The sequence below is a fragment of the Mandrillus leucophaeus genome, unplaced genomic scaffold, assembly GCF_000951045.1.
Source record: "Mandrillus leucophaeus isolate KB7577 unplaced genomic scaffold, Mleu.le_1.0 Scaffold556, whole genome shotgun sequence".
Taxonomy (NCBI): Eukaryota; Metazoa; Chordata; class Mammalia; order Primates; family Cercopithecidae; genus Mandrillus; species Mandrillus leucophaeus.
Window position 1 is genome coordinate 548,564 of NW_012105986.1, and position 12,073 is coordinate 560,636.

Here is a 12,073-nt window from a genome sequence, read left to right on the forward strand (position 1 = left end):
CAGGAAACCTAGCACAGAGGAGGGAGTGGGAATCCTCAGACAGGAAGGGCAGCCAGTCAAGAATGGAGTAGGATCTAGAGGGACTTCCTCAGAATGTTACATTAATAGGTTACTTGATGAGTCTGAACATCCAGAGGTGCACTTTAGATAGTTGGCAAAGTGTCTGGACTTGAGATACTCTTAAGTACTTAAGAAATTAAGTCAAAAGGAAAAATATACACATATATAGAGAGAGATTAAGAATGGGGAAAACTGCATGAGGAGTACATGGGAACATTTTGTACTATCTTTGCAACTTGTCCGTAAATTTAAAATTATTCCAAAATGTAAAAGTTTGTTTTAAAAAATCAGTAGACACAGAAAAAGTTAAGAGCACTAAAATTTTACAGGCATACATATACATAGGTGGGGGACAGGGAGAAAATCTGGAGAATGAAAGCCTCACCCACTGAAGGGCCCGGTTTAGCCCTAGTGTTGTCTGCCTCAGAGAGCCTGAAGGAGAACGTGTGCAGAGGGCTTCCAACCAATGCAGCAAATAAGAGCCTGTGGCCTCCTGGGAAATGCTCAGTGACTGGGGTGTGTTGGATTCCTCTTTCTGATCCCCGCCACCACAAACGTTCCCAATCCTTTCCTGCTCTCCAAAGCCCAACTCCAAAGGAAGTAATGCTTGCTTTCAAAATTCCAAGAAACGTCTGCACCTCAACACCCCTCATTCTACCATCAGAGAAGGTGAAGCCAGACTCATCTCATCACTCACCCGAAGTCATGCTGACAAGAGACCCAAGCCAGGACACGCCCACTGTCACCTACAAAAGTGAGCCAGCACACCTACACACATGACTTCATCTCACCCAACTTTTTCTTTTTAGTAAAATAAAATGGATGCAAAACGTTTCAAAAGTGCATAAAGTGAACATCTTCTCTATTACCATGCCTCTAGCCCCAAAAGTATTATAGCTGTCTGACTTACCCCACATTTATATCCCCATTGCACAAATGAAGAAATAGTCCTGGAAAGGAGGTGCAGTTGGAGAGCTCAGCGGGGTAGAACCAGCTGGGGAGCTGAGGCTGCTGCAGAGGACACTCTTAATGGAAAATTATTCTGGAGGTAGGGTGGCCATGAAAACTGGTGACTTGTAAGACATCAATTTTGACTATCTTAAAACATTTACACATAGTTTTCTTGTTTATTTTTTTTTGGAGGCTGAAATATAGAAAGCCCCACCATCGGACAGCATTCGGCTGGATTTGATTAGCACCAAATATATGCAATAAAATTTACTTTTAAAATAACAAATAAATAGTACAAGATGAAGATGCACACACCTTAGGGGCGTATCATTTTTGGAATTATTTTCCCTGTTAGCTTTATCCTCATCCTCAGGGTTTCATGCTTCCAGGGTGCAGAAGGAAAACCTTTTCATCATTACAAAAATGGTTGTGTCATATTAAGAGCCCATCGGCATTTATTTTATATTCTAGAGGGACTGGCTTGCCCCCACTCCCTATCAGGCCCTCTCTTTTACTGTATAACTCCTGTTAATTCACAAAGGGAAAGGAATGCATGAGGGAAATCGCTTCCTTGTGGGGCTTTTACTTTGAAGGGAAAGGGCTCAAATAAATTCAACTCTGTTTGTAAAGAAAAACTTCAAAGCCTTTAAGAAAGCACCTCCCTTTAATTCAGTTTGTGAGACTATTCCCCTATTTAAAAGGTAAAAAGATAAAAGAAGGTTAATCCTCCATAAATTCTCCCTCTTGTTATAGCCAAGGTTTCAATACAATACCTTTTTGCTCAGTAATTCTAACAGTAACAGATAGGCAAGAGCCAATAATTAGCAGAGCTGCAAACTGCTATTGTTTGAAAGGTCTCCACATATCTTAACTTCAGGATCCCTATCAAGGCCCAAATAGATTCTCATCTCGTTCCCACCACAGCATCTCAGCCTTAGGTTATTCTGCCTTTCCATGAGCGCTCTCCAGAAGGTATTGTGGAAATACAAGAATTAAATGCAATCTTTACCACGAATGTAGGAAACCATTTCGGAGCAAAAACTAAACTTGTCTTCACAAACTTGTGAAAAAATTGTAAGTACTCCTTAAAAGTGCTTGGATAAGCTACAACATCATTGATACTCAGGGTTAAGTGTTTCACCCACAAAAACAATGAGAACCTTTCTGCATCTTATTTCTAGTTTAGGATAGGCTTCCAAAATCCTAAACATGTGATCCTTGGCTTATTTGAAATAATTAGATAATTAAATATCCCTAGATTGGCTGAGGAGCTCCTAAGTATTACCAACGGATATTCTTCTGGGTCTATGAAACCCCAAAGGCTACCTATTCCATGGCATTATGAGTCTGTATATTATTATCCCCATGCCTTGGCATAAAGACATGCTTACTTGCCCACATTCAAGGTTGCTGGCCTAATGCAGAATCAGAAGATTTAAGTCACTTGCCATTCCTGCCATTGGATGAAAATGCAATGAACTCAAGCTTCCTTCCTTAAAAAAATGCAAATGATTCTCAAGAACAAATGAGAAGGGGAGAAAGGGAGTTACTGTATAATGGGCGCAGAGTTTCTGTTTGAGATGATAAAAAAAAAGTTCTCAAGGTGAATAGTGGTGATGACTGTACAACATTATGAATGTAATCAATGCCCCTGACTTGCACACTTAAAAATAGTGAAAATGGTAGATTTATGTTATACATATTTCATCACAGTTTTTAAAATAAACAAGAGCTTCATATTGAAAATGTTAAATAATTCAGGGCTGGGAATAAGCAGAAAATGATATGTTTCTGGAGGATAAATTGGCACTAAAAGATATCAAAAATTTAACAGGAAATCCTTTGACACTGAAATTTCCACTTCTATCCATTTATCCTATGAGTATTATGTAAAAATGTCCACAAGATCTACATGTAGGAGGGTTCTTACGAAGACATTGTTTGTCATAGCAAATTATTAAAAAATGTTGGGAGGACTTAAATGTCCAACAACATTTGGATAATAAATTCTGGTTAAATTCAGTGAACAAATGACCCTTACCTCCTGGCCACCCTACCCTGCTATCTTTGTTTCCTCTTCTGTCCCTGACTTCACCTTAAATCTATGTATTCCTCCTCTTCTTTCCAAGTGTCTGTTTTAATTACCATTGGTTCACTCCACAATTATTTCCTGACACCTCCTGTGTCGGGAACCACACTAGGTGCTGCTGATAAAACCTTTAACAACTTCGACAAAGTCTCTTATCTCAAAGTTTATAAACTTTGGGGAGAACACAAAGAAGAAAATAGGCAATTATAACGTCACATGACAAGGGCTGTGGTGTGGGAAATGCCGGGCGCTCTGGGATGATGCTCCTCAGGCCCCTGAACTAGAGCCCGGTGAGTCCAGGATGACTTCCTGGAGGAAGTCACTTCCTTAGAATGAGAAGAAAGTATTAATAGAAGAAATCAAGGGGAAAAAAGAATGTTCCAGGCAGAGGTAATAGCTTGTATAAAGACTCTGAGGTAAATGAAAACAAAGTGTATTTAAGAAACTGAAAGTATTTGGGAAGAAAGGCTGGCAAGGAATACCTCTTTGCCCAAGAGACTTCAAACCAGACTCCTCCTCAAAACTATGGACCTTGTTGACCTGCTTCCCGGATGTCTCCCCTGGCCCCCAAGTCCCCATGCCCCACGCTAAGCCATCTACATCCCTGTTTCCCCACACCACCCCGCCTCCCCATCCCCCACCGTTAGTTCTTAATTACAGTGAGTCTCTCGAAGTCACTGCCACAGGTCAGGCTCCCCAGGAAGCAGCCTGGAGATGGAGGTCAGTGCACCAGAGCTGTATTTCGGCGTACGCTTGGGTGGGCTCCTGGGGTTCCGCGGAGGTCAAGGCACACCTGGCAGAGTGAAGTCGAGCTGCCACACAGGCCCAGTAGCAGCCTCAGTAAAGGCCACAGGAACACAGGGCCGCATGTTCTGTAAGGGTTGCCCCGCTTCAGTCGGTCTTTAGCAGGGCGGCAGGAGGTGGTCTGAAGTGGCTGACAGCCCACCCGCCCCGTGGAACGTGCTCTTCCTCAAAGGCTACACACCACCGCAAACACTAAGCCCTTTCCTTTCCATTGCCTCAATGTTGCTGGCATCAATCTTCTCTCTCCTGCTCTCTTTCTACCTTTAAAACTCTGCCAAGACCCCGTCCCCGGTGTCATTTGTCTCTCCCTGATGTCCCCAAATCCCCTCCACGCTCCAGGATAATCTTTCCAAAATCCAAATCTGATTGTCATTCGCCCGCTCAAGGTCCCCCCTTCAGAATTTCTCAAAGTCCTCAGGATCGTCTGAACTCCCCAACTTACTCCATGGCGCTTATCTCTCCTCTGACCTTGACTCAGCCCTTGCCCAGGCCAGGCCGACTCATCACCGGCCAGGCCAGGCCAGGTTGACCTCCACCCAGCTCTTCAACCCTGAGGTCTCACTCCTCCCAGAGCCTTCCTCTCTGCCCAGAGCACCCTCTGCTCTTGGCCTGGCTAATTCTAAATTACCTTTCAAGTCCCACCTGGAAAATCTCTTTTTCCAAAGCCAGACTTCTATCAGACACCTGGCTAAATCACTGTGGAGTGTATTCTGGGTTCCAGTTGCTTTATTCTTCACTACACCATCAGTTTGTCATGGCAAGGGACTCTACCAACCTTGTTAATATTGACAAGCCAGCCCAGAAGCCCAGCCCTGGGCTTGGAGGCCAGGATACAGGTGAGGGCTGGCCTGGAAACACACTCGGAACACATTGCTCAGTGAGAAAAGCAGCTTCCCAGACAGAGTTATGGTATTATCCCACCTAGCAGAGGAAAAGATTTTCTTTTTTTTTTTTTGAGACGGAGTTTCGCTTTTGTTGCCCAGGCTAGAGTGCAATGGCGCGATTTTGGCTCACTGCAACCTCTACCTCCCAGGTTCAAGCGATTCTCCTGCTTCAGCCTCCCTAGTAATTGAGATTATAGGCATGCGCCACCACGCCTGGCTAATTTTGTATTTTTAGTAGAGACGGGGTTTCACCATGTTGGCCAGGCTGGTTTCAAACCCCTGACCTCAGGTGACCCACCCGCCTTGGCCTCCCAAAGTGCTGGGATTACAGGCGTGAGCCACCGCGCCCAGCCAGGAAAACATTTTCGAAGGACAAATAACCAGCGTGATAACTAAAACTGTCACAGGCACATAGTCAACCCACTTAGTAATGCAGTGAGGTTATCAGTCTTTTCTTGGTTTTGTTTTTTCAGTGCTTTCTGAAATGGGGGGCGGGGGGAACATGGGCACTTTTTTTGCTTTAATAATCATAAAAAACAAGACATTTACAGAAAGTAACAGGAAATGCAAAACTTTTCAACTGTAAAAATCATTATTTCAGAATGCGTAAACTTTGCCAAGAATAGATTTCTGAATTAATTTGTGAAATCTATAAAAATAATGGAATTTACTCAACTCCTGACTCTTGAGTTTAAGGATTGGGATCCTCAAGTCCACTGTCATACTCTGCTTCCATTAAAAAGAAAAATATTGCTGCTTCCCTAGAAACAGGCTTTGTTTTTCAATGCTGGTGTTATCTTCACTAAATTTTTCCTCTTTTCATTAAATCTGTGTATTTTGGAAGTACTGTCAGAAAGCACTTCACCTTCAAGTTATTTTTCTGGCACTAATGGACTTTTTCTCACAGTATTCTAGACAAGCAATGCAAGACCAAGCACACCACCATCCTTCTCACTGTGCTGAACCTATTGTTAGGTCTATCAGGTTGATCAGGATGAGACAATTGTATATTTAGTATATTTAGTCTACATGTGCTCTTATTCATTGCCATTATCTTAATTTTAAGAACAGTATGGTTTTATCAGTTATGCATGAAAACCGCCTGACAGCTTGTAGATGATCTCTCTTTTTCTAGATCCTCTCAGAAATCTCTGTTTCCTGGTTTCTCATCTCCCACCCCCCTCCCTACCTCCCACGCACTGATGGAGAATAGCAAGTTTTTAGGGCAGCTACTTTTCCGGGTGGGCCCTATGACCTCCAGCTGATTGAGAAGGTTAATCAAATACCCACTAGCACCATCAACAGTAACCTCCGGCCAGTTTATCTTGGCACCTAGGTGAGAATGGTGTTTGCAAAACTGGAGCAGAAACCCAGCTAGGTTTTGGAAAGGGGGAGGGGGTGTGTAGGAAAGCAGCGAAGGAAAGAGTTTCTGAAAGATTGGCGGAGGGGACCAACCTCTAGACAGTGGCCAAGCGCAAGGTTTGAAAGAGGAGCAGCAGAGCCGGGTGGGAAACATCTCCCTGGTAATTTTCCCAGGCTTCTTTCAGAGGCTGTTTGCAATCAGATAGCTTTGGAGCAGCTCTGTGGACTGTGTTGCCTCCCTCTTGCTAGGAGAGGAGAGACAGAACTGGGCACTCATGTGAGCAGCTTCCATGCATTCATCACCTCAGTAATCATAATAGTGTACCTGCGAGGTGGTGTGGCTGTTGTTATCCTCTCTTACAAACAGAAGCAGAGATTCTCAGAGGCTCAGCGATGAGTCCAAGGTCTTGAAGCTCCTTGGAGCCCAAAAGAAAGGGCTAAACCTTCATTTTTTCCCCAACTCTCCTCATTCTCTTTAAGATCCCACCCAACCCCAGGCTGCAAACACCATCATGGCTAACTCTGGACTCAATCGCTATCCTCACTGCCCACCTGCACCTCCACTCAGGGGTCTGTGCACTCACTTGGCCAAAAGCAAACCCTCCCAAAGGGTTTCCACTCTCAGAAACAGCAGTCCCATTCTTCTAGAGAACGGGCCAGGATTCTCCCAGTCATCTTTGATGCCTCTTTACCTCATTCCCCATCTTTGATCCAAGGAGAAAATCCTGTTGGTTCTATGTTCAAACTATATCCCGAATCCAACCAGATCTCCGCCTCCACTGCCCTGCCCTGCCCTGCCACCTCACCCGCCTGTCCTAGCTATTCTTCTGCCTCTGCCTAGCTCTTCCCATTGTCCCATTGCCCCAAGTGCTCCCCGCTCGCTCAGCAAAAGCAAAGATCCTTCTGTGGCTCTGGAAGAGGCCCCACACCCACTTGGGCCATGCTTTCTAAGCCCATGCCCACACTCTAGTCTCCCCAGCCTCCCTGCTGTTCCTCAACTGCACCAGGGGCACTGGGGACTCTGCCCCGCTCCTCACTCTACCCCTCTGCCCGGGTGCTTTTCCACCAGACATGCCCTCACGTCTCAGTCTTGGCTGGAAGGGCCCTCATTTAGACTTCCCTGAAAATCCCATCAGCCCTGCTCACCCTCTCTCTGCCCGCTTATTGGCTTTATTTCCCTACTTAGCACTGAGTGCAGATTCTTGGTATCTGCTCTGCTTAGATAATTCACTCCACCACCACCCAGCATCCCCTACCACCCCCTGCACACATCCACGCGCATGCACACACGCACATACACACACACCCTAGAATGGAAGTACTTAGGAGACCCAAATTGTTCACCGTTTTGCTCTCCCGTTCACCGCTTCCCTGGAAGAGTTTCTGGTGCATGGCAAGCAGTCAATATTTCTTGAATGAAATGTTTGTTGAATGAAAAGATGAATATATTTGCATGACCGTACTCCTGTTGTTTACATGAAGTTTGCTGTTATAAATCTCATGCAAGACAGAGGAATGTGCCTGGGGCCTGGGGCCTGGCATGTCCGTAAAAACACATATGGTGACAAGTGAAGGATGTGGTGCTTTATTCTTTACAACTTGGGCACTCCCCCTGGCACATGAAAACATGTCCTGATTTATAGTGTGATACCATGTCTCGAATGCAAAGGCCTTAGAACCAGGAAACTCTGACAGGTTAGTGAAATTACCATTGCAGAAGGCAGCTTCATCCTAAGCTATGGTGGGCTTTAGTAAGGATAAGAGTCATTAGCAACTGTGTTTGTCATTGACCAAATTCTCTCAGCTCCCCACTCCATGACTAAGGTCTGTAATGTCTTCCTTTTATTTGTGGTAAAATATTAACAAGCAGTTTGTCATGTAACCATTTTTAAGTATAGTGTTCAGTGGTATTAGGTACATTCGCAGTGAAAATTCTGATGATGAATACTGGTGATTGTTGTACAACATTGTACCCATTAAACAACAATTCTCCATTTTCCTCTCCCCCAGGCCCCAGCACCCACCGTTCTCCTTCCTGTCTCTGTGAATTTGACCCTGTTAGGTACTTCATATAAGTGAAATCATGCAATATCTGTCCTTGTGTCCCTGGTTTACTTCACTTAGCATAGTGTTCTCAAGGTTTCTCCATGGCACAGTGTTTGTTGGAACTTCCTTACTTTTGAGGCTGAATGATGTTTCATTATATGTATGTACCATATGTAGTTTACCTATCCATCCATGCATAGACACTTGGGCTGCTTCTGCCTTTTGGCTATTGTGAATAATGCTGCTATCAACATGGGGGTACATGTATCTGTTTAATAGTAACATGGGGGTACATGTATCTGTTTAATAGTTTCAGTTTTTTGGTGTCATATACCCAGAAGTGGAATTACTGGATCATATGCTGTCTTAGTCCATTTTGGCTACCATAACACAGATTAATAGACTGGGTGGCTTAAACAACAGAAATGTGGCGCTGGCACACTCCTCCTGGTTTGCACACTGCTGCCTTCTGTTTTTTTTTTTTTTTTTTTTTTTTTGAGATGGAGTTTTTGTTCTGTCGCCCAGGCTGGAGTGCAATGGCACAATCTCGGCTCACTGCAACCTCCACCTGGTTCAAGCAATTCTCCTGCCTCAGCCTCCCTAGTAGCTGGGATTACAGGCACCCACCACCACGCCCAGCTAATTTTTGTATTTTTAGTAGAGATGGGGTTTCACCATGTTGCCCAAGCCGGTCTCGAACTCTTGACCTCAGGTGATCCGCCCACCTCAGCCTCCCAAAGTGCTGGAATTACAGGCGTGAGCCACTGTGCTGCCTTCTTGTTGTATTCTCATGGGGTGGGTTGCAAGAGAGGGGAAGAAAGACATAATTTCTCTCATATCTTTTCTTATAAGGACACTAATCCTATTCATGAGAGCTCCACCTTCATGACCTAATTATCTCCCGAAAGCCCCATCTCCACAGGCCATCACACTGAGGATCTGGAGCTCAGCATCAGAAAGTGTGAGGACACAGGCATGCAGTCCACGGCACACGGTAATTCTATTTCGTTTTTTGAGGAACCACCATGCTGCCCTGTGACTCCAAGGCAGGCTGGGACTCAGCGAACCACATTCCCCAGACCCCCTCACCAGCTAGATTATCATCATTTCCCACCAACTGCTAGGTAAGAAGAGAGCCGAAGGGACTTCCTTTCTGTTTCTAGCTCTTACCAAATGCCTAGCAGTGAGGGAAGCTAAGACTCCAATCCTCTTGGCACTCCCAGCAGCAGCTTCTCTATGCTCCCAGAAGCAGACTCTCAGAGACCAAGTACTAGCCCCCCAGCATCTGCCTCAAAGGCACAAGGGTCAGCCACAAGGGACCCTTTCTCTAAGTTCCAAAGTTCTGACAGCACCACCTCTTCCCTTATGCTCCCCAAGTTCTAAGGATAATAACTGCTTGCTGCAGTTTCTAATATCTGAGCCACCTCAACATTGCCAATTTGTTCTCTCAACCTCCCAACACTCCTGTAACTGATCTCCTGGATTAAATCCCTCTGGTTGAAATACCTGGCATGGCTTCTGTTTCTAACCAGCAGAGAAACCCAGTATTTATTCTTTAACCTCTAGAAATATGTTCGTCATTTGAACCTGAATAGTCTAAATGTGAAAATGCTCACATAGCCTGTAGAATAAGGCTGTCATCTTTGCCGCCTGCCTTTTCTGTTTCCAAAGTTTGAATGTTTAATAGAAGATTCCTGTCTGTTGTTACTTAAAACCAATCCATTTTCCCAAAGACTTCGCTGCCATCCAGAATCTATGTTAGTATTTGTCTTCCAAAGGGAAAAAAAAATGTTTCCTTTTGTGCACAGAAACAAAGAGAAAGAAAAGGAGGAAATAAAAAGAAAATAAGAGACAATGGGTATGTGTATGAGAGAAGGAGAGAAGCAATTCTATCTTCCATGAGAGGTACTAAATTCATAAAGAGAAGAGAATAAGTCAGTTCTGCCACTTCTCCAGCTTTTCACCTTGACAAATCTCTACCCTTCGGGGTCCCAGTTTTCTTATCTCTAAAAGTAAGAACTGAAAAGATTTTTAAGATTCTTTCAGGCTATAAAAGGCTGCCATTTCATGTAAACTGAAGACCATGAAACTACAGAAAATATTGTAAAATTTATATGTACCAAAGAATTGAATTAAACTTGAGTAGTCCCATTGTGAAACCTCCACTACTTCTCCCAAACATCAGCTGCTATGATTTAGAAATTCAAACTTCAGCTTCCAGCCCTGATGGAGAAAGGTGCTCCCGCCTCAGCCTCCTACTGTAAACAACAGTACAACTACTCAAGGTATAAAGCATTTGGACTACTCAGTGTATAAAGCAACACTGGACAAGAGGAAGAAGAGGATGGTAGTCCTAAAGAAAATGAAACCACCAAAAATAAGCCCAATTTACTCAGCCTGAGGGACTCCCCCTCCAGTCTGCAGCACAGGGAGGTGAGCCCAAGCAGAGAACTCCGATCTCTATGACTTGAGGAGGTTGATGGTGGTGTTGGGAGCAGCTGAAGCCGCTGGAATGGTGAGGAAAAGGACTGGGGAGGAGAAGGTAGCTGAAGTTTGTGTGAGCATTCCACAAAAAAAAAAAAAAAAAAAAAAAAAAAAAAGCTGAACTGTACAAGTATAGAGCAAATTCTAAGGAGTCCTGCGGAGAGGAGCTGCTGCAGGCTGAGAGCTCCACAGAGGCCCGGAAGGCCAATCAGGCAGGGAGACGTCTGATTCATGCTCAGTCAGAGTGAAGAGGCTGCTGCCCATGGCAGGCACCCAAACTCAGACCCCAGGAAGACCATACCTTCTAGGTGAAGAACACATCCTAGAGTAAGAGCCAGTTCCCGGGGCTAAGCACAAAACAGAAATTGACCCGCCTGACAGCATTGAGAAAACCCACTAATAATTTAACTGCTGGCTAGGACAAAATTCAACACCTTTTAAAAAAGACTACTTGACCGAGCGCAGTGGCTCACGCCTGTAATCCCAGCACTTTGGGAGGCCGAGGTGGGCGGATCATGAAGTCTGGAGATGGAGACTTTCCTGGCTAACACGGTGAAACCCCGTCTCTACTAAAACAAAAAATTAAGCAGGGCGTGGTGGCGGACGCCTGTAGTCCCAGCTACTCCGAGGCTGAGGCAGGAGAATGGCGTGAACCCGGGAGGCGGAGTTTGCAGTGAGCCGAGCTCACGCCACTGCTCTCCAGCCTGGGCGACAGGGCGAGACTCCGTCTCAAAAAAAAAAAGACAACTTAATGTACACACCTCCACGTCTCATCCTTAATGCCCAGCATACCATAAAAAGTTACTGGACATGCCGAAAGCAGGAAAATGTGACCTAATAGCCAGTGCGCCTTCTGATCTAGAAACAATTTGTAAAACCTACTAAATACTAATATACATATACAATTATATATAGTAAATGCTATATGCTACCTATTAATTACGATTTTAAAGAGATGCTAAAATATTCTAACTGTACAGTCATTTATGAATTTGAAACTAATTGTATCTTATTTAGGAAGTAGTAACTTTGATATAAATGTAAGTTTTTAATGTTCTAGGTTTTTTTTCCTCTATCTCCATAACAACTTGCTTGTTAAGACTTCTAAATAAGAGGCATGACCATAAAACTTAGTTTGTGAACTGTGCAAGTTGACATCATTTTGTGGTGAGATAGGTCTGATGTCTGGATGGCTGTCTGTCTAACTTGTGGAGCACGCCACAGGATGCTAGAGGCAGAAACAATGGGAAAGCCAGGAGTTTTTGGACGTAGGAGCAGAAAGTTCCAGGGATGATGATGCCACTGGGGAAAGACAAGGACCCCCGGAGCTGAGTCCTCACTGCCAGCTGCTGGATGGTCGTGATGCTGCATCACCCCACTCCCCTCCCACCTG